Source organism: Chroicocephalus ridibundus, chromosome 6 (assembly GCF_963924245.1).
Source record: "Chroicocephalus ridibundus chromosome 6, bChrRid1.1, whole genome shotgun sequence".
NCBI lineage: Eukaryota > Metazoa > Chordata > Aves > Charadriiformes > Laridae > Chroicocephalus > Chroicocephalus ridibundus.
Window position 1 is genome coordinate 70379198 of NC_086289.1, and position 23847 is coordinate 70403044.

General features: G+C 41.6%; 1 protein-coding gene across 9 annotated transcripts in view; it reads left to right on the forward strand.

Moving 5' to 3' along the window:
- LOC134517069 (multiple epidermal growth factor-like domains protein 6) overlaps nt 1–23847 on the forward strand; it is a 213835-nt gene that overhangs the window by 64977 nt on the left and 125011 nt on the right. The window contains exon 1 of one of the 9 annotated variants that reach the window (XM_063338174.1): nt 12527–12607. The exons of the other annotated variants lie outside the window; for them this stretch is intronic. The gene's annotated coding sequence lies outside the window, so the exon portion shown is untranslated. Of the gene's footprint in view, nt 1–12526; nt 12608–23847 lie in introns of those variants that run through there. 9 annotated transcript variants of the gene reach the window in all.

A 23847-nucleotide genomic window follows, 5' to 3' on the forward strand; every position in this document is an offset into this window, starting at 1 on the left:
AGAGACTGTGCCTGGTTCTGTATTGAACCAAAACCTCATCTCGGAAGTAAAAGACAAAGGACAGTAGTAGGTGATGGGCTTTGGGTGTCTTTAAACCCAAAACTTTATTCTTGTTGCCCTTTTATTCTGTATTAACCAGCTAAAATCTAAAGTGGGATGTTTAATTTGTCTAGCTAAATTTCCCTTGAGGACTCAAATGAGACTCTTCCCCCCCCCCAGCTCGCTGTTGCTGATTGCTGGCAGATTTCTCTTTCTATCCCTTTGTCACGTAAGAGGAAATGAATATCCTCAAATATAAACTCTTTTATTGCATAGATGGGACCATCTTCTTTCAAGTTCATTTTCTTTGTTGTACGTCAGCTCCTTAAAGGCATCATATGTGGTTCTAAAAAATAAAGGCAGATATGGTGACCGAGGTCCGCGTTACTCAGAGTTCTAAATAAAACACACTCCTGAGCTGTAGATAAGAGTAGCCGTAGATGCAGCGAAGCCGCACAAAGTGTGCGCGTCGGCATCTCTGGCTTCTGCAGGACACAGGGCTACCAGGAATCCTCCTTCCTCCAGGAGAACTAAAACAATCCTATTGCCGAACTAATTAATTACTAGGAGAGGGAAATTTAAGTCTTAATATAAAATTAAGTTAATAACCACCGTACAACAAAGCACCTTCTGATTTTATCAGAAGTACTGATCACACTTGGAAGCGCTTATCCTAATTTTACTTGAAAAATTATCCCATAAATAGAGAAAAAATTATCACATGCAAGCAAGGCTTCCAAACTAATTCTAGGGGACTAAAACAATGAGCAGATCCCAAGGTGCAGCAGAAGAGTGTAAAGGGAATGTAACTTGTGTAGTTGACAGTCTGAGAATCCATGTGCAGACATCCTGACATATTATTAAGTTAACTTAAAGTTGGTTTATGATGAAAATTGATAATTTTTTTTCTCTTTATCAGACTTCTTTTTTCCTTCAGGAGAAAGAAAACCAACATCATATTTGGTGCAGTTAAAGCGTGCCTAGGCACCTCGAAATCTAGTCTGTGGATTAAAATGAATTAGGGGTAAACACAGGCTTATTTCTGATCCAGATAGAACCTTTTAGCTGAAATTTCTGTGGCATTTCGGGGGTCTGCTCTGGCTGGACAAGGCTGCTAAAGAAAGCTGTGTCTGTGCTACGCGGGAATGTCGAATTCATGGCTCTCACTAACCTGAAAGGGGATCTGGGACGTGGGCGGTGCGGAGAGGATGGAAATACAGCACTCCCTTGGAGGACTTTTTAAAAAACCTGTGCACTTCTATTAACCTAAATGCGGGATTTAACCTCTCTAGCAAATTCAGGTCTACCCGGCGGTGAAAATGGGCCAGCTCTTAAAAATCTCTGTCTCTTTATGCCCTGTCGTAAGAGCGTTGCTCCGGGGAGGTGAAGGAGCGCTGCGGGGGGGCCTGTCCCGGGGGTGCCGACGGCCCCTGCCCGGGAGCGGCGCCTGCTTTGCTTTAACATTCCTCAGTGGCAGAAGATGAATTTCTCTGATTTGCAGCTCGCCGTTTGCATCAGGCTGCAAAACAGAGGAAGGCGGTTATGAATCCTTAGGAGCTGGAGGACTACATAATTTTGCAGATAACTTTTCTGCAGTTTTTAATGCCCGATTGATTACTTTGTGAAGAGCTTAAAGTTTAGTTTAAGGCACTCTGCTACTTCCTTTAATAAAATTGTCTTCCTTTGAGGTGGGACAGATGCAAGTGGTTTTGAGCACAGAACCTGGTGTCCGTAAGTTCATATAGGTTGGCCTGAGCTTCTGGGGGTTTGAAAGCCACATGCAAAGCACTGAAGATTTCTGAGGTTTGTGCTTGGAAACCGAATACCCGCCACATTTAGCATTATTCTCATTCCACCTATTAGTCCCCCTACGAGCATACCTTCGGAGAAGGCAGAGATGAGAACAGAGAGAAACCTGAGAGAGGACAGTAGTATGGGAACAAAATGAAAAGAAAATCAAAACCTTTCAGTATGTTGACACTTCTAATGAAGGATACCATTCAATAATGCTGTGCCTGGTACATCCTAAACCCAACCGCTGGTGTTTGTGTCTTTGAATTGTGAGTAATTAAGACTTGGCTATAGATTAACTCAAGATCCAGATATTAAGCTAAAAAGATGTCCTCTTTTGAAAGCTGGGTATTACAAGATGGCTCTTGCTGTTTTTCTTCTATTTCTCTTGGGTTTTTTGGCAATGTCTGCTTGTTGATCAGAACCCCCCACACGCCAGAAACAGAGCAGCCCACCCTTTACAGACTTAAAAACAATTTATACCATATATTTACATAGCAGTATCTAAAGCCCTTCCAACCAAAAGCTTCTGCTGACTTGTTAATAAGAGTATGAAGGATTTAAGAAATAATTTGGATGGAGTCATATTGTGTGCTATGACAAGAGAGTTACACTAATGCGGGCTGACTGAGATCCATTGATCTTGGAAAAGGTAGGCGAATAGCTAATTATTTCATTGCAGAGAAGATTAAACAAACCACAGAGGGAAAATGGGTGGTGGGATGAGATCCGTGTTCATGGGATCGCGTTGTAGAAGAACACAGCATCGCTCAGAGGTTTGGAAAGGGGTTGAAAATGCGCTAACTCGGGGAAGGGAAAAACAAGCAGCTATTATTTGCTAAAGCAAATGAATGTGAAATAGTAATAGAAATGAGGTTGTAAGGCCTAGGAGAACTTGAAAGCACAACTCTTTCATTAGAGTTTCTAACACTTAGGAAGATGACGGATAATTCTGACCGCACGCGGTATGCAGATGTTTAGCAGCAGCCAGTGAAGGTGTGGAATTTGAAACTTCACTGTAGGTAAAAGAATAAAAAAAAAAGTGTTTCAACAAGGAAACGTTCAGCAGTATGTGCAAGATCGAAATGAGGCCGTGTGAGCTGGTGGCGTGGCGTGTGTACTTGCTGGGGCAGCAGATCTCTCCTTCCTCCGTGAGCCCAGGCAGGGCCCTCCGTCTCCCCCTTTCCTTGGTAAAATGGGAAGATTGGCGTTTCCCTGCCTCACAGGAGAGCATTGATGGTAAATGCATTGAAGACTAAAAGATTCCCATCAAATAATACAGACCTTGGACTGGAAGAAAACTCTTGGGGCACTGACAGAATTTCCAGCTAGCATGAGCAGATGTGTCGTATTAATCCCTCTATAAACTTGTTAGGCAATTGCTTTAAAAACCTTATGTTCTAGTATTTGTATCTTTGTTTCAGACCTTACTGTCATTAAATATTTTTTCAGGGCTGTTGTTAAACCATCTGGCAGTGGAGACAGATCTCTAGTTTTTCCAAGGTTTTCCTCATCTTTTCCTGTTGGGTTTTGGTTTCTTGGTTTAGTACCAGACATAAATCCAAAGAAATGAAGAGCTGAGGGGCTAAACCACTATTAATTCTTTTACTTTATGACCCATGTGCAGGCAGCTCTCATTTAAAACCTAGACTGAACCTTCACTGTTGTGATGGAAATTTTGCTTTTTCATTGCATTTAGTTAAACATCTCAGAGCACAGAATATTGTAGGTCTTGGACTTCTTGTGTAAAGTGTGTGCTTTTTGCAGGAAGTCAGCCGAAAAAAAATATGAAAAGAAAGAGGGGAAGAAACCCTATTCCTTTCCCGTCCCAGTTTGTCCACCTTCATGCCGATAGGAACATTTTTCTCTGTATAGAGTTGGCGGTGAAGGAGAATGTTCTCGGCAAGAGGGCAAAGCAGCCCTCTGAGATCGGAGCGGAAAGCGCTGTGCCATCGCTGTTCCATTACAGAATGGGACAAAAAGATGGGTGTCTCTTAAATGCACCGCGCGCTACAAATTTTCTATCTCTGTTTCAACTAAAAATTTTAAATGCAAACTTCACGCTAATGCAAGCCATGGCAGAACACCCGCAGGTGACGGCGCAGTTTGTGTGTGGCACCAGGCGGTGACTGGGGAGTAAAGCTGCAGTAAAGCTGGGAAGGGGAGCGATGGGAAAGGTGAATCTTGTGACATTATGTTAGAACAGAAAATTAAAAGCAGATGATTCTTAACAGGAACATAAAATGTAAACACTATAACATTAAACAGGAGAGAAGAAAAGGGATAGAGGACAAACATGAAGATGGTATTTTGGTCACTGTGATGTTTCATTTAAAAATTTCAGACGTGCTGACAAAGATTAAGTGCAAAATATTTAAAAAAAATACAGGCAAAAGTCTTGATTGCTTTGTACGACATGCATGGACACAAGGTACAACTTTTCCTGTTGTGTCTTGCTATTTTGCTCTCTTTTTACATATAACTAAACCGCAATATTTCTGTTTTTCAGAAAGCAGATTTGTGGTATTAATTAAACACTCCTTGGTACTTTATCCAACGTGCAGTGTCCGAAATGCAAAAGACAGACTTCTTTGTGGTTGCGTGTTAAAGCCAATTGTTTTTGCCCAGGGAAGGATTAGCTACAACAGAAAACATTAGCTGACATTTTTTCCCCAGTTCAGGGTTGAGTGCAGTTCTTTCCCTTCCTCCTTGCTTTCTGGTTCAAGACGGAGCAGAAGTGGTTGGTGGTCTCTTCCCATTTCTCACCTCCTCTTTTAGTTGGCTGTTACATTCAGGTTCACTTTTATTTGGGTTAGTGAAGGTCACACTCCTCCCTGGTGTAGTTAGCTGGGTGACACTTTTTAAAAACCTTCATTTCTCTAATAAATCTTAGAAATGTCAACTTGAATGTGGCATAAAGTCCTTTTGTTGTCCTTCCTTATTTGCATGTTGATCTTTTGTGGACTGAAATTACACTCTCTATTTTCTTTACTACCAAGGTCAGTGTATGACCTCTGCTTCCACCTTGCCATCCTGGTTTGAATTGCAGCTCCGGCAGTTAATGCCGACATCAGATACATCTGCTTCCCCTCGAACAGCTGTGAGAACAGAAAAGTCAACTGCACAGTGATATCAAGTTCTGTTGACGCCACGCTCTTTCTTCAGGCCAATTTGAATCCCTCTCTAGATAAACATTTCCATCCCAAGCATTTGTATGCGGTTACTATCAGTGTATCAATTTTTTACTTTTATTTGTATTACGTTTTGAAATATTTATTTGAGGCAGAATTGGCTCTAAGTGGAACTCCACCCAAAAAAAAAGTATTTTTATGTTCAAGGTTGCATGAGTTGGTTAAGCATCCTGTCAGCCACTCTGATTTTGGATCCTCATCTCGCAAGTAACCTACAGACTGATACCAGACTTCCAAAACAGTCTTGGTACGAGCCCCGCGGCCTCCGCCCTGGAGCTGTGGTGAGTACAGCTGCGCTGATCCTCAGTATTTAGCAAAATGATCAATGTGAAAGAAGAGACATCCCTGTGGCAGCTGCTGCTGTTCTGGGTTCTTGGCCAGGATGGCAGCAGAAGTGCACATCAGCATCCTTGGTGCCATACGGCTTGAGACCGTTGTGTCGCACACCATGTGGAAGATGAGAGAGAATAATTTCAGCTGAGTATTTAGGGAAGGCTGCCGGGTATTTTAGGTGCCTCCGTGTCCTCATAGTGACCCTTTCTCTGCAGTGTATCTGCTTAGTTAAATCTTGTCAGCATGAGGGTATGCGACACATACTTTTCCTTATATTGGATAAATTATTCTGGTGAGAATATTACTCCAATAATAAATTCTACCCTATGTCTCCCTCTCCTCATCCCTCCTTCCTGTTGCGAGCAGGCTTTACATCCTGACGTCCCCTTTAAGCGTCTTTACAAACAACTGAATTAATGTTCTTTCGTGACTCTTATCCTGCATGTTCGATGGGATTGGCGTTATTGGTGGAGCTGATTTTTAGCTAATGACTTGTATTTGATATCGAATGCCCCATTTTAAATACAAATAAAACATATCCTGCCCAAATGAAAACAAAGCGTGTTAAGCTGGCACACAGGGCTTGACTGATGTTCGGAAGTTTTTTTGGTTTTTTGTTTTTTTTTTTTCTCTCTGTGAACTCTTGTCAAAGTCTCGGATTCATGAAAGCAAAAAAGAGCCTTGATTCACTTGCGTGCCCTCAGGGAATATATATGGCAAAAAGATTTAAAATTCTGATCCAGCAGCTTCAAAACCATGGCATCTGAAATAAATTATTTTCACTATATAGCAGCGAGTGAACTTTTACACTGAAATTATTCCTTTTGAACTTCTGCGTGGCGTGCAACGCAACTGTCTCGAGCCATACGGCACCAGGAAAACGCCGTCTCTCAGTGCTGTAGCCTTTCTGGCTCGGATTCGTACCGACAGCTGCCAGGCTGCTGTCTCTTCTTTTGTATCGATCGTTTGACTGGAAAATGAAAAGATAATTAACAGTCTGATATTTAATAGGGAAATGTTGTAAAAACAAGGCGAAACCTAGATGGAAGGGTTTCCTGGGTGGAAGTCACCTGGAGATTGCGTATTTCACTTAACTGCAAATTTGCCTCATAAATCTTAACGGTTCTGTTCCATATTAAATGAATTTAGCGTCAGCAAATTTTAAAACTATGTCTGAAGTGTCTAATGAGTTTATAAGCCACTAGAGAAGATAGGATGCTTTGCTTGCAGCATGGAGCTTAATTTGATATTCAAGGTCAGCGCATCAAACTTCTTAATCAAGACCATAATGAGGAAAACATTTCCACTCAAGCAAAGGAGCAGAAAATAGGAACAGAACAAGAAGGAGCATTTACGCAGCTGATTAACATGTTCTTGTTTTAGTCTCTTGTCAAAGTTGAACCAAAACTCTTACACGCTTTCCTATTAAACTAGTGCATTAGAATGTAAAAAAAAAAAAAATTAAAAAAAATTACCTTAGTTTCCAGGGGATTGGTAAATGGATGTGAAACCACATCATTCCATTTTATTAGCAAGGTGACAATGTTCTGATGCCCTACATTTCACATGGAAAATCTGAAGCCTTCAAGATGTAATGCATTAAGTGTTCTCTTAAAATGTGCCATAATAGAAGCAGAGCGCGGGGAAGGAACTTCAGGAACGCTTTGCAAAGGAGCTGGGAGCTGCTTTGGGGAATTAGTGAAGGTATTCTGTTTATATTAGCAAATGAAGATAAGAACTGCTCAGTTCTTTAGCAGCAGAGTTAAGATCTCAGTCCTTAGGGCACTCTTTTCGATGGAAAAACACTCCGATGCTTTAATAATTTTATTTGTACAGTTGATAACAGGAATTGCTTCTGTCTTCGCTAACTGATGACCAAGGGTTGAAGCAATCGTGTTGTAGTAGAGCTGCTTTTTGTGAGTGCTTTAGGCATTTGACCTTCACTTTGCCCTTCAAGTGGGTGTTTTCGGCTCTGTATCTGCAGACTAAATAAGCAGAGTGTCCAAAATTATTTCAGTCTGAGATACCGTCAATATGTCATCAACTACAGCCCTACTGGGGAGTTTTAAAATTCTTTCCAACACATAATGGATATATCTGTTTAAACAGCTCTTAAAATTCTGAGGAGATAGACAAATCCGGCAGAAAATCAATAGTGTGTTGCTAGTGGCTCTATTATTTATTAATTTCAACACAACCCAGTATACTGCTGGGTGAATATCGAAGGCCGGGGTTCTTTTAGTACATTATAAAGATAATATCTTAAGGGGGAGGGGGCTAATTTGAAAGTCTTTTGTCAGATAACTATCTCCAGAAGGTCCATCAGCTGGAGTCCCTTCCTTTTGAAGTCTGAGCTACATTTGTGCATTTTAGAGCTGAACGTGGGCATATAGACTGATATTTGCATGGATTTCTGTAGAGATACCTTTCTTTGTAGTGTTTTATTTTCTCTGGAGTTATTGTTTGCAATACGTAGCCTTTGGTGTGATCTTTGTGTCGATGACGTTCTGTAATCTTTTTAGGAAATGAAGTGAAAAGTCTGATACACAGAAAAATTTCCTTTCATTTATTGGGCTATCTGATGTGTCTCATAAATAAAGATTTAAGAAAAGCTGTTTCAGTAAGTATATTTATATTGAGAATAAATCTATTTTATCACAGTACAAGCCATTATTGCTCAGCATGGGTGTCCGCTATAAATTGGCAATAGCTTGGGGCAGCTTTTAAATGGTAAATTGTGATTATGAAGATATTAAAGCCTGGCACTATCCTGAAAATAAGTATGCAATGATGACACCTTCTTACCTGCAGATCTACTTCCTGCATGTATTTACAGCCCAACCTGCTGATGGAAGAAACTAAAATAGATGCTGTTTGCTGGAGCTCTGCAGTCAGCATCCTCCTGGAAATGGGAGCTGGGCTTTTCTCAGGGCTAAGCAAATCCCTCCGTTCTCATTAGGAAAGCTCCGATAGCGGGATCTTGATGGCCAGTAAAACATTCAGCAAGGGAAAAAGAATCGTTGGGGTTTTTAGATTCAAAATGAATTGCTAGGCTGATGGAAATCAATGAGAGGAAGCCAATAAACTGATCAAGATAAATCTAAAGATCTCCTGGGAATGGGGTGATCTCCTGGGCATGAGGCAATCTCCCGGGCGTCTCTTAGAGCACTGCATTTATAAAGAGAAACAGCATTTCAACATTCAAAAAATTACCGCTAGGCAGGGAAGTGTACTTCATTGCTGCAAAAATGTGCAGTGGTAGGAGAAAATGGGTTTTTTGTGTGGGTGGCTTCCCCCCCCCCCCCCCCCCCAAATGCAAATCTGATTTGCAGGAAATTTTGTGTGGAGCCTAGTCAGCAGTATGCGAGGCTAGAAAGGAAAACTAACCCTTGAAATAAATTCTGGTTCTTTTGATGTGTTCCTAGGAACTGTGCAAGTGTGCTGAGGTAGGACAGAATGGGACCTTCTGAGGCCATGGTGGTGAACCAGAAGTGCCTGTTCTGTGGGAATTGAGGGTAGCTGGAGCAGTCTGGATAATCAACTCCAATTTTCTGCTGCCATAGGCCAGCCGTGTCATGTAAGTCCTTACGTATTTTTGTTTTCAGGCTACTCCTGTATTTTCGCTTTCATTCTTTTCCTTTTCCCGTTTTCTAAACGAGTGACCAGATACAGGACACACTTTCAGTCCCTTTTCCTTGCCACCACTCAGTTCCCTTCTCTGGTCTTCAGGAGCTTATTGAGAAGCCTCCCAAGCGTGAGAGTGTTTCTCATTTCCAATACAACTGATCGAAGCAGGCACATGAAACTAACTGATGTCCTTGGCAATGCAAAACTTCCATCTCCCTTTTTAAATTAATAAAGTAGTGTAGCCCAGGCAGCTGAAATCAGCTCCAGGTGGATGGATGTCACTCACGGCGCTTGGTAACCTTCTGAGCAGCGTTGCTTCCCTTGGCCTCTGGTTTGTATTTAACCTGAGTTGCTGGTAGGTGCCTGTTGGTGTTTTTAAGCTGGTGACTAGTTATTTACACTGAATTTTTAAAAGGTTTCTTTGCGGTTCTCTGAGGATTTTGCAAATAGAGGCGTGCAAAGTAGCAGCTTTCACAGCAAGTTGCCCATCCCCGCACTGGTTGAGATTCAGGCCTTGTGGTTCATTCTCACCTTACGTTAGGAAAACTTCTTGTCACAGCTACAAAAGCGGCAACTTGCTCTTTAGCAATAATAAGATTAACCTACCGTTTTTAAGAGAATTAATACTTGAATTATCCTGTTGTAGCCATCTTATAACCTTTGTCTTATGCCATCATCTTCCTCCCGTGTTTTGAAAGTGAAAACAAACTTTTAGAAAGCTTTTCTGTCAGTATAATAGACCAAAGTGTTTTATAATAAAACCACAGCAGAACTTTTTAAGACTTTGTACTTCAGAAGAAACTGCCCGAGAGGTTTCTGTATTATATTATTTCAATATTATTTCATTCCTGTTGTTGGGAAAGTGCTGTTCTCATTTCAGCTTCCATGCTTGATGTGTTATTTGTGTAATGGGGGTATAAATTCCATTTGGACAGTTTTATGGACATGTAGGTACTGCGACATAAGATACAGAAGTAGTTTAAACTATCTAAAACCAGTTTAATTTCATCCTGAACTATCTAGTTAAAATCAACTGCCAGTACAGTAAAAACGGATTTATTGTCATTTGAAATAAAAACATAAAAAGCACATTATAGTAGTTTTTCAACCATATTTGGAGTCTGAATCTCAAGAGTTATTTCCTAGTATAATGAATCTAAATAGTATAGCTTTGTGGTCTGTTTATGTGTTTGTATACATAAAATTATCTTAAAATAGTCTATGAATTAGGACAAGTTTGGTCAAGGAAGAGTCCTGGCAAAACACAGTAAGGCAGGAAGCCACGCATGAAAAATAAGTTTTAATCCACTCAGTAGCGTCTCTGTATGAAAGCTGTGTCCGTTTTATGAACTGAGTGATGGGGCGTGGATGTAGGACTCCTGTGGGAAATTTAAGAAGTGGATATTTCAGAGAGAAGGTATGTGCTATAAAGGCAGGAAATCTCATTCTAGTATTTCCTCTTGTTCTTTTAACAATAATATGCTTGCGGGGTGGGTTTTTTTATTAAATCTTTAAGTGGATTCTCTTTGCCAACTGGACTCTGCGTAGCTATAAGTCTGTAGTGCAGTTTATTGTTTTACTTGGAATTCCCATTTACAATAGCAAGTCATTTCTTAATGTAGGATTTGGATTAGCATCTTTGTCTGTAATATATTTCAGCGTGCAAATATCGTATTCTAGTTTATGGTATCAGAATACCTGTTAAATACACTTTTATCTTCTCCTTCACTAGAAAAGCCATTGTTATCTGAAATATACTACTTCTTTTGTTGAAGACAGACCTTATTTAAGACCTTTTTCATTTTCAATAATTTATTACATATAAATCTTTGCTTATAACTTCATGAAGCCGTCAGGCTGGAGGCATTGTTAGAAGAAGAGTTATAGAAGGCAATCATTTTTTATATGCTCCTAGTAAATGGAACTAGGCCAGGTAAGGGTATAAAAAAAGTCAATAGGCAAGAAAAAGACGTGAAGCCAGTGGGTTGCATTTGTGTTCTAATCTGCGTAAGAAACAGTGCACACGCGACAGGGACAGCGAGTAAGGTTTGCCACGCGTCTGGGTACACAATAAATTCAGTGAAAGGAAAATTCTTATTCTGGGCGAGTTCTTATTTCTTTTCTTCTAAGTAGCCCAAATAACATCTGTGTGTCGAGTGGTTAGGTGCCAGTGCAGTTGGTTGTATGTTTCAGCTGCATAAATACCTCTTTGATCGTAGTTTGCAGGAAACGCACTTCAACGTGCAGTCGAATCGTGGACGTAATTCTTCATCAAATATGCTTTCTTCATCAAATATGCTTGAAATTATGTTGTCTGTATGAAGCCGTTCTTAGTTCTCGTGTTCAGTCTTGCTGCATCGCGCCATGCAATGCAAGTTCCAGCGGTTACCATTCAAACCCGGCCAGTCCCTGCTGAGTGGCAGGTGACAAGGAGGTGATGGTAGCCTAAGAGTAGCCAGGAGTGTAGAGCTGTGAGGCTATAAAATATGAGTGAGATTCCATGTCCAGATATTTGTATATTAAAAAACACACAGAGAACAACAACAAAAACCTTCCCTCCCAAACCTGCTCCCCCTGAAGCATGGCCATCTTCCTGGCTGCTTCTCCCACCACTTATGATCCTAAAAAGTTGTTGATTACATACTCTGCCACCAGCTTGGTGTAGTCAAAGAGCGGCAATTAAGAGACGTTGGTGCCTGTGCAGCTGTGTCGGCTGTAAAATTAGCGTCCTAGGGAGCACACAAACTCGCTTGAACTGTGGTGCTGGTCTAAGTGTCCTGTGGGAGAGCTGAAGCCAACGCTGTGTCCTTGTTTGTCACGTCGCTGTGTAACACTGGGAAGATACTCAGCTCCCGTAAATCCTCCAGGCTGCATTTGTCGAGGTTCCCTTGATGTTTACGCCGCTTGAGGATGCGTCCCTGGCGCACCCACTGTTGACACTGTGCCAGCGCGACTGTCCCATTCGTGTGTCCTGTGGTTCAACGGCAGCTTATGCTTGATGTCTGTCACAGCGATAGAAACCTAGCTTGGTTTTTAATGGGAATTAGAGGAGTTGAAAAAGTCACAATTCTCGGAAATGCTGCGGGTGGAAATGATCATAGAGTCATAAAATAGTTTGGGTTGAAAGGGACCTTAAAGATCGTCTAGTTCCAACCGCCCTGCCCCAGGCAGGGACACCTTTCATTAGAGCAGTGGAAGGGTTTCAGGATATTACATATCCTGTGGAAAATGTGTTTATATATGCAAAAGAGAGAAAGCATCAGGGACAGCCTCAGCACAAATACAGTTAGTAGCCGTGGGAGAATTCAAGGCTTGTGGTGTTCAGGTATGGAAACGGCACAGGAGAAATGTCAATAAACTTCTATTTGAGTCCTTCTGCCTTGCGAAGTGGTAGAAAAAAAATTATTAAGTGGTTGTACCAAATCTACCGACTGTTAAAATGCTAAAGCAATGTGAGTAGTCGTTTCTCTGACCTTCCCCAGCGTCAGACCGAGAATAGTGTCCGGCTGCCTCCCCCGTCGCTGTCTCCCCAAGCCAGGCCTTCGCGGGTAGGAGGGAAGCTCCGTCTGAGACACTACCTGAAGAGAAAGATTAATGTGTCAGCGCTGGCTTAAATTGTCAAGCAGGTAATATTTCTTTTTTTTCTAAAAAAGTAATTACTAGAGAAGTAAAGGATGGGTTTAGGCATCCAGAGGTTTAAAATGACATGAAGTATTTGGTGCTACTATTATAAGAGGTGATTTATCCCAGTGGATCCAGAAGGCTGGTGCAATGAAAATATTTCTGGTTGCTGTTACTGCTTACCATGCATAAAATCCCTGAAAGAGAAATATCTGAACCATCCCAAAGAGTAATGCTGGAAAGAAACCCCAGCATGTGTGGTTCCTTGCGGTTTATGTATTCTTCATTTCATTCTCATTCTTTTCTTTTTTTTTTTTTTTTTTTTCCCCCCTTGAAAATTCCAGTAAACTACAAATAATATTTACTGCTGGAAAAAAAAAAATACACTTTCACTCAGTTGTTAGAACTGTATACTGCAGACCTGTAATTGAAGTGGATGCAAGATTATTTGGCTGATTACCCATTTTCACAATGATAGGTTTCCTTGTTGTGTGTGAAAACTAAATGATAATGTTTAAGTCACGACTGCACCTTGGCAGCCTTTGAATGTGGATGTGCAGAGCTTTCCTTAGGTAATATCAGAGCCTCGTAGCGTAAAGCAGTAATTGATGTGACTGATCCGCGAGTGAACTCTGCAAGGTGTAAGATGAATAGCAATGAAATTGCAAAAGCTACAGTAATGAGGCAGGCTGTATTTTAGTCTGGTTTCCTAGAGGTATGCGGCTGCAGATTACACTGATTTACGCTATGCTACATAGTAAAGGGCATCCGCGTGTAAACTCGGAATTCTAGTTTAAGTTTATTTCAAATAGACCTCCAAACTGCTCAGTATTTTTGGGCAGGGGTTTTATCACAAGTGCAAATTCGCTTGTACATACGTTGTGCTAAAAAGGGAAATTTTTCTTTTCATAAATCTTCATTCCAAGCAAAAACCCTGTGGTATTTGCACCATTGCTTTTGTGTTTTTTCTTACCAAGTTGCAGGAAGGTTTCTTGTACGTAACAAAACAGGTTTCTTAACTTATTCAAGTTCTTACAAGAAAGAACACAGTTTCTTTCTGTGAAGTAGTCCTTAAACTAATAAAAGTATAACCTGTTACACTATTGTTTAGTAGTAATACACTAATTTCTGGATTTGGCTGTAGTATTTCTTCTACCAAAAGAAAACTCTGCAAACTAGCTTGTCTTAAACAAGGGCTGTGAGGTGTCAGTCTCAGAATTTCACATTCAATTATTCTATTCCCTAACCAATATATTTCAGATCTGAAGTTACAATTTTGCTTACTTCTTGACATAAAACACTCCACTTGAAAAGCACCTTTCCTTGGTGCTAACTGCTGACATGCTTCCTTGGTCCCGTATGCTACGGGAGGTGCCTTCCCGCTGGTTTCACCTTGGCAGTGCTGGCATTGAGCGGATAATTCGTCGTTTCAGGCTGGTAATTGTGGTACTACGGTGGAATATATCAGAAAACCAGCAAGTCACATAAGCCATGTTGAATGGGACTTTCTTGTCTGGCTGAATCAATTCTTATTGTTGCAATTGCATATGAAACCATGATGTGAAAGCAGGAAATTGAGAAGGATTAATAAAATCATTAGCGGTTAAACTGAACAAGCCCAGCTCTGTATGCGTGTTGTGTATCACACCGATGATGGTTTGGGCAGAGCTTGGGGTATTTCATCCTTAATTTCCTTTGTTTCTCCATGTCCTCTGCGTGCAGCTTCAGCCCTGGCAGGACTGCCGGCTTTGAGTATCTTTCTTTGTTAAAATTAAGGCGAGGGGAAGGAGAGTTTCTGTTGCGGGAGGTCAACGCCAGCACTCTCATTGACTTCCGTGGGGGTGAGAACACGGCGCGCAGCAATCGCGGACGGGGGGAAGGAGTGATGGGCTATTACGGTTTGGATCTGAGGGGCGGGAGGAGTTAAAAGGGTCATGAAGTTTATGCATTATTGACAGAATACCCATAATGACTCCTTAGGAGCTATTATACGGTGATATGTGAAGGCCTTAGTTGGGGATGATTTAATTTATGAATCATTTCTGTGATGGATTGCCTGCTATGTCAGACTGGCTGGTGCGCTAACTCGGTGTTCTTAATTCATTATGAAAGATTTTATGCAAAGTAATTGCTGTACAACAGCCACTCTTCAGAATGAAATAATGCGGATGCTTTTTTTCCACCCTCCTACTAGCGAAAGCTTTTGTTCACATTATGAGCAATGTTCAGTTTGTGAAGTATCATCTGGAAAAGCTTTGCTAGGAAGCAGCGCCGCTGCAGAACGGAGCTTCTGAAATGGCAAACGGTTTTGCACTTTGAGGTCTAATCTTTCAGGTTTCGGGTTTACTTCTGTTTAATGAAGTCTCATGTTAATTCAGGCACAGGCAACACATTGAAATTCTTCATTCACAAACCCTCCAGAGGAATTCAGGAATTGGTTCTAAAATATCAGAGGTGAAATTTAAAAAGGTCTGTTTATTATTGTGGTGGTTTTCCAGTACAGTCTTGAGTGAGGCTCGTAATCTTTCTCTGCCTTTCTCTTCTTACTGCAAAACAAAGCTACCCGTGCTTCCTTTTTAGAGAAAGCGAAGATTACTTTTTCAAGCAACACAAAATGAGGGAACTCAGTTTTACAGTGTGTGGTGCCCAGAAATCTCCAAATGAATTCAGAAGGACCGGACAAATCCTGTGCCAGTCAGCAACGGTTCTGTCCTGTGGCCCAGGTGCAATTTTTGTCTTGGGAAATCCCAAGAGAATATGAATTCCTGATGTGCTGATTTAATAGAATCATAGGATGGTTTGGGTTGGAAGGGACCTTAAAGCCCATCCAGTGCCACCCCCCTGCCCTGGGCAGGGACACCTCCCACCAGACCAGGTTGCTCCAAGCCCCGTCCAACCTGGCCTTGAACCCCTCCAGGGATGGGACAGCCATGGCTTCTCTGGGCAACCTGGGCCAGTTCCCGGACATCAGCCAGCCAGGATGCTGAACCAGGTCAGACTGGGATCATCAGGGACACTTTGGGTACCCTCTTTCCTTGTCTTCTTTCAACTGTAAGCTCCTCCCGGCAGAGCCTGCCTGTCCCGCGGGGCACGCTGGCAGCGTGTGGCGAGAGCCCTGTTCTTCAAGGCGTCGAGGAGATCGTCTTCTCCAAGCAGTGCGGGGGCACGCCGGAATATTGAAGTCAGCCCTGGAATAAGAAGCTGTTTTAATGTGGTACACGCTTAATTTATTTTGCTCCTCAGGGGGTGAGTTGCTCGTCATTATTGAGAGGGAGCATAAACACAGAAATCCCAGGCATGGTTTGATAGTTACTTTAAAAATCTTAATTCCTTCATTCTGCTTTCTTAATTCAAAGCAGGATGAAATTGTAATATATTCTTCTGGGAAACGCAAAAATGGATTCCTCTGTGTTAAAAAATTCAAGTGTGAGTTTAAAAATAACTCAAGTGATCCTTTTTCTTTCCATTAATATGTCCTATTTTTGAAGTCCAGAGATGAAATCTTTGAGGTTTTTTTTTCTTTTTTTTCTTTTTTTTTTTTCAAATAAATGGATGAATAACTTAAAAGTGCAATCCCAGAAATATTGTAAGAAGGTATGAGCTCCTCTGCCTTGGAGGAGATTGATGAGGTTAGCCTGACTGGCAAGTGTGCAGTTTACATGCTAATAGCAAGTAGGCTGTCTAGCAGGGAGAAAATACATTGCAGAGTAAGCGTGGAATGTTTATTAGTCCCAGTAAAGTGCAGCGGAGACAGTACAAATGATGTAAGAGGAATGTTGTGCGGGAAATATAAGTCATTAGATCAGGCATATGTGTTTCTTGGCCAAAACCCCTTTGTTTTATAATCAATCCATAAGGACTCGGTGCAGACAGATGTCACGCTCATCATCTTCGCCCGGCGCTGGGCTCCGCAGAGATGCGGCAGCTCCACCAAAGCCGCCCCCATGGCTCCCGAAATCAAGGGTGGGTAAGACCTCGTAAGCAAACTTTAAGGCGACCCATACTTGGTTTCAGGGGCTGTGTGGCATTCGTCACCGCTGGGTATCGATGGCACGTGTGTGTGTGTGTGTGTGTACGTGCTTTGTTTTCTTACACAAAATACAAATGGAGAACAATTTTGCCTTTCCTCAGCTTGCAACAAAGTTTATGACCGTAAAAAGTTGAATGGAACGGTAGTAAGGGTCCTTTGGCATTGGCAAATGTCAAGCTTACTTTTTTTGTTGGTAAAGAAGGGAAAGCAGGGGGAGTTTAAACTCTTGCGCTCCTTTTTACCATACTAGTCCTAAATCTAAGGGAGATTTTAAGGCACAGCGATTGGAAGGAAAATGAAATTTATCCCTGCTGCTTCATAGGTAGTATGTGTTTTTGTACAAGGCACTTAGGCTTTATTGGCTGTAGCTTCTGTGTAAAAATTAAGAAAAACTTTGTTTCCTTCGCAGTTTTATATAACCTGCTACTTATAAATTCACGTTTTGATTTTGGTGTTACTGTAGCTTTGGGAGGTAGAAGGGAGTCACATCTACTACATCTACATCTAAAGGCATCTACTCTTCCTTACATTTTCTTCTTGAAGAGTTAATAATTCAAATTAGTTCTCCTTTGGGGAATGCTGGTTTTAGACAGGAACTCCATCAAGAAATGTCCTACAGTAATGACTGTAACTTTTTAAAACCTTCCAGTACCAAAACTTCCTCATTGTTTAAGTTTGCTGGACAAATCATATGAGTTTTCATTCAGCACAGCTGGAGACTTGCTCAGATTCACATTTACCAAATTAGAATGGAAATTCCCAACAAACTGTTGTGTTGTTGTCAACTGCAAATAATCCAAGGGTAAATCTGACGGGAAGCAATATGAGCCTGGATGCCTGTCCAGAGTTAGTGAAAAGGGTTTTTTCCCAGTGAATGTGATTTTTCTGGTTTCCTGTGGAATACAGTAAATCCACGTTACCATTTCTCTCCTGGTTGCGGATCTGATCCTGTTTTTGCCTGTGCAGTTGTAGCTCTCTGAATTAATTAATCCGAGATACCTTGGATTTGGTGCCCCTTAAAGCAGTTGGCGAACGTGGTGGACCCAAGTAATCGGCATTTTGTTACAGAAAATCTACTCCAAGTCTTGGGGTTTTGGTTTGCCTCTGGGTACAGACAGAAACATACACATAAAGGAAGTATGGACAAATACGAGCATCTGTTATATGATCAATTGTTGACGATAATCTTAAACAAAACAAGCCACCTGCTCTAAGTACGCCCCAAATTTCACTGTCGATGTCTTTCTAAACTCCAATGCTTGGAAAATAAAGAAAGAAATAACAAAAACCCTGAAATGATACTTTGATATAAACAGAAAATTCATGTATTGGGAAGCTCTCGCAGGAGTTTAGAAAAATAACATCACACCGCTGTGTGCCATTTATGTATATCCTTCCTCATTTGCATACCGGCAATCAAAATAACCTGCTCCCCCATTCTTTGAATTAGGCTTTTCAAGTCAGTTTCTTTCTTCTTTTTTTTTTTTTTTAATTGCTCTATTTTCTTCTGGCATATAAGATAGGGTCTTTATTTTTTTTTTTCTTCATATTTTCAGTGTAATAATTTTCAAATACGTGCTCTTCTAGGAATATAAAGTTTTGGGTAGTATACTTTTAAAGCCGATTTACTGTTTTTCTTTTATTAGCTTAAGGGTTAGAAGCTTTGGGCAGATTTTAAAGTCAGTGTTTGATCTCTTTTTTTTTTTTTTTTCCCCGTTTTCCTATGAAGATGACAGTTCATAGCAATCAGTAAGCTTTATCTCTCTGGGTTGTCTGAAAAATAAGTACCTCTTTATGTGAAAATGTATTTTTACATTTTAAACAGGAACCGCTTCAGGAAAGGCCATTCCTTTTTTAAATTTTTGAAACAATGGTGTGTAATGGTAATAAAAAAATTCTAAGAAAAAAGAAATCTCTAAACTTCATTCCCTACGTTTTCTCAACTTAGGTTTTGCCATTCCTAAGGAGGAAGCCAGTGTAGTATCTGGGATGTGTAAGTCCAAGCTGGGGTGCAGGCATGCTCAGCAATGCCTGCGGGTGCTGGTCATGAAGCACAGCCCTGCCCTGGCTCTGACTGAGCGCACTCATTTAGTCCAGGAACTGATTTACTGTAATACAGCGGGGGATTTTTTGAATTGGGCCCATAAAAGGAAAATATTCCTATTTACAGAGAGAATACGTATCCTAGGCATCCTTCTTTTGTATGTTGACATCTCTTTCATCTTCTGTTTAGAGACTCTATCTGCTGTGCGGTTTATACAGGTTGTAACCTTTCGTTTTGGATGTGCAATGATGTCCTGCTCTCGTAACTCCTGACGCTGCCCCTTCAAAGCAAAAGGGCAGGAGCTGCAGGTGGAAGCGTGGACAGTCCCAAGCAGAACATCTGGAAGTGCACCGCTTCAAATTCTGCAAGAATAAACAAATCTCCTTTTATTTAAACAACAGTTTTCTTCCTGTTTCCTGCTTTGCTTCAGCACCATGTCTGCCGAGCCAATATCTGATGTTACTTGCCCCCCACCTCTCTTCTCTTGCTCTTGGTCTTTAATGTGGCTCGCCCCCTTTTCTTCCCTCTTTCACCATCTCCTTTAGAGAAACATCCTGTGTAATTTTCCGTATCCTCAGTCTTTGCTGAATGCGTGTTGTTCTTGTTATCCATCACCCAGGACAGAAGTACCGTAGTAGCCATTGATTATAGCCGAGAACTGCAAGGCAACACGTCACATCTTTTTGGGTATGGATAAATTGCATTACGTCAATAGCTGTTGGATTCCACGAAGCTTAAGGAACATGGGTAAATTGCAACACATCTGAAAGTGCTGGAGGTGTTACTCTGTTTTAAAGGATTTTGGTTGTGGTGAAGAATTATTTGTAAAAGTTAATCCCATTCTCTTTTCTCAGTGAAAAGAGGGAGAATCTCTATCTTGCCTCAGTGGAAAGCATTTAACCATTCAATTAGCAAGTTCATCTGGAAGCATGTGAAGAAAGACACAAGAATCCTCCTGGGCGTGCTCTATGAATACCAATGTATTAATTAAAATCTATCTAAATATGTCAGTATTGTGCGGCTAGGGCCATATCGAAGCTATCATGGGGCCATCTTCTTTCATAAAGTTACAGTGTACACATACCGCATTAGATGTTTATCTTTTACAAAAACACTTTCTCTCTGAGGCACATAGAAGTCTGGAAGGCTCCTGGGTTTATACAAATGTCTCCTAGCTGCGAAGAACCATATTGTCCTTACCGCGGGGAGATCTGCTGGGATGCCTCTGCCTTGGGCCCTGTAAAAGCAAGCTCTGTTTGGGTTTGTCCGTCTGGTCTCCCTTCTTTGTTGAAACTATAAAAAGCACAATGTAAACACACAGCATAAAGAGCCGAACCCAAATGTAATCTATAAACTTTGTTGCTTTGGGCTTACGTTTTTTTAAATGCTCTGAAGTGCAAGTTCCCAGGCTCCTTAAACTTCGTGCTGAATCAGCAAATGTGTCCCTTTCATCTCACTACAAGGATCCCTTCCACCAGGCTCAGGTCTTGTTGTCATCTCATCTGCTTTCTGTCCACTTGATCTCTTACTTTCTCCTTTAGTTTCTCCTGTTCTTTTCAGATGTTCTGCTCTTTTCTCCAGTACTTCCTACACAGCTTCTCAGAATTACTGTTTTGGGACCCCGAAGCCATGTGAATTTACAGCAAGGACATGTGCTGGGTGCCTTGGGGTCCGCATTTCCTCTGCCCACTGTTACAAAAAGGACTAGAAACCAAGACTTGGCTGTTGGGTAGTGGCGTGTATCCAGGAGACAGGTTTTTGGGGGAAATTAGCAGCTATTGCAAGGTTCATGCTAAATCACAAGGGTGAGACCTCACGTAATGCTCTCAGTCGTGGCTTACAGTAAGTAGGAAGGTGTCATTCAGGGTGAAATCGGGTGCTGTGCTAGAAACTATTTAATATTCATATGGGCTGGATTTGATATTAATTTAATATTAATATTTGCTGGAGGTATTTTGAAGATGTGTAGACATGGCGCTCAGAGATGTGGTTTAGTGGTGGACTTGGCAATGTTAGATTTACAGTTGGACTCGATGATCTTTTCCACCCTAAATGTTTCTGTGATTTGCTGAAGATCCAGTGAATCCTACGGGCAGGAGCATCAGCGCCTCTGTGAAGGCAGCAGGACGGGGGGAGCCTGGCAGGACCGAGGTCTGTTCGCACTAGGAGGCACGTTCCCCCGACGGTCCCTGTAACCAGAGCCGTGTCCCTTTGCTCCTTTGTCCCTTTCCTGGGCTTAGCCAAGTGCCTGCAACTGGGAAAGAGCAGAGGCAGGGGCACAGATAATCACCTGTTGATACATGGCGCTTGCCTCGGCCGTGTCCCTTTAAACAAGCCCTTCGTGTCTCCTGTGCTGCTTTAAAAAGTTCCTAAAGTTTTCCCATTCGATTTGCTGTTGCTAGGTGCTGCGTGGTTTTTGTGGTGGTTTTTTTTTTTTCATTGTGCTTGTTATGAAGAAGCCTTCAGCAGGCTAAGAATATTTTATAAGGTTAGAAAATGGTGTTAAATGTTAATTAGCAGTTGCATAATCCCAGGTGGCATCCTCTCACATGCACTCGTCAATTTTTAATGAGTGTCACTCGTGCACATCAAACTCAAAATTAGCTTTCTTTCCCAAGCACTCTGTTTGATTTTCACACTCACTTCCCCTCCCCTTCTCCTTTGATGTTACTGACACAATATATCATGCTGGCATTTGCTTTGGTTTCATCTCCAATGCATATTGTCATGTAGCTAGTTAGTTATCTGCAACAGATACGCATACTCGTATCTGTAGAAGCACATCTTCATGGAATCACAGAATGAATCTTGACTTCTTTTTTTATTTCTTAGGCGTAGCATCTAGTAACTTGAATAAGGAAAACTTGATGCAAAGCCATTTTATGTTTCTATCTCAGAATTCAGAATACCAGAGCTGCTCTCCCAGTTTAGCTGGAGGTGCCCCTCGCCGACACTGCAGTGCGTCTGTTGGAGCCCTGGCGTGGTTCCTCCAAGGTAAAACTTGGAGCAAAAGTGTCTGTATCTCCGCGAAATTTATCACAAGTTAAAAACTAACAAGGAGTGTAGTACATACATGTATCTGTTAACTGGAGGATACTTCACCGCCTTGTTATCTGTGCTTTGTGCTGGTGTAAAAGCGTGACTAGTCAGAGGTGGAGGCTGAGAGACCTGAGTCCGTTTGGCCTGGAGACAAGAAGACTGAGAGGGGATCTCATCAATATCTGAAGGGCGGGTGTCAAGAGGATGGGGCCAGACTCTTCTCAGTGGTGCCCAGTGACAGGACAAGGGGCAACAGGCACAAGCTGGAACACGGGAAATTCCATCTCAACAGGAGGAAAAACTTCTTTACTGTGAGGGTGGCAGAGCACTGGCACAGGCTGCCCAGAGAGGTGGTGGAGTCTCCTTCTCTGGAGATATTCAAAACCTGCCTGGGTGTATTCCTGTGCCACCTGCTCTGGGTGACCCTGCTCTGGCAGGAGGTTGGACTAGATGGATCTCCAAAGGGTTCCTCCAACCCCTACCATTCTGTGATTCTGTGGAAAGGATATTTAGCATCCCCAAAAGCATGCTCATCTCTGTCCGGGAATGCCCTCTATGGGTCGGTTTTGTTTTTGAAAAGTGTCAGAAATGGCAGTGGCCAAGCCCAGGGATGTTTTGCAGATCTGCACGTACAGGTGGAGTAACCCGATTATTGCAAGCCTTGCATGGAATCCTTGGCTGCTGCCAGATGAGCTAGCTGGAATAGTCTAACCCAAACCACTGGTGTCGGAGAAAGTGCACGGATAGAAAAAACATTCAAATAAAGGGACAGTCAGGCTGAGTAAGATCATCTCAACTCCTACAGAGTCTTTCTCTTGACTTTCGCAGTTTGAGCAGAGCTGTAGACTCAAATCTGTTAAGCAACTTCTTGGTGAATCGCGGAACAGCTGAACAGAAGCTCAGATAACTGAATTTTCGTGTTGAACTGAATGTTGATCATTTCCATTAGTCTTTTTGCTTGTTAAAAGCAAAACTCCCACACGCTCCCCTTCCCTCAGCACGCGCGGTTTGGTCTTTAGCTTCTGATTTGATCATGGAAGTAATTTTACTTTGGTCTGCATTTTGCTTTGATTTTTATTTGTTAAGGAAAGAGTTCTTCTAAGCATCAGGATGGTTTTGTTTTGTTAAATGGAGTTGTTAGCTCACTTGGCAGGAGTCTCTGTGCAGACTTTGCTTTGATTTCCCCTAAGAATACCATGTGTTTGAAAAATATTGGCTTCTTGACACTGTAGTGCCAATGACCTCTCTTTCCAATAGAACAAATTCAGCTTCAAATTATTTTTATTAATCAAGATTTTATCTCTTAGCAGAGATTGACAGGTTTCCAAAATCTTTTTGACACTACTGTTACATGCAAGAGGGGAACCAGAATGAACGATCAAGGGTTACAGGCCTGATTCCTGCTGTTACTTACCATAATGTAAACAGGGGGGAAAAGCTCACTGATCCTCCTGCAGTTACACCAGCACAAATGAGATTAGAATCTGGTCGTGTATCCAGGAAAATGAAAATGTCATGGCAATGACTTGTGTCCAACTTCTGAAATGAACAGATCAAGCAGGAGTAATTACATTTCTCTTTCACCCTCTCTGCACACAGACAATTTTCACCATCCTTTGATGATCTGTACGGAAAATATATCCAATAATAAATACTTCCACATCCATTGCTAGTTTGCAAGACTAATGTAGCCACTTAATAAGAAGAAAGAAGCAAGATGATACACAAGGTGTTGAAATGCCAAAAGGTCGGTATGTATTCCGAAAGCTTTCTACTTAAAATGTGGTTTTTTAACTTAGAATAGCAAAGGGAAAAAAAAAAACCCACTGATGCTGGTTGTGGCTTTGTTGTTTTTTTTTTCTTTTTTTTTTTTTTAATATCCCAGCAGTACATAGAAGCCCTGAACATGGACAGACACCAGCGCCAGCCCTGTCCAAGAAGGCAATGGGGATAAAATCAAATGGTGCAACAGCTGCCAACTCCCTCTCCCTTGTTCTCCAGTGCAAGCAAAGATACAAAATATTCAGATGTGCTAATTGAAGCGTGTTGTGCTTTCATTTCAAAGTTCTTACTGCATGGGAGAACTTAAAAGATTGTTCTAATATTAATTAACCTGGTTTTGATCCTTCATA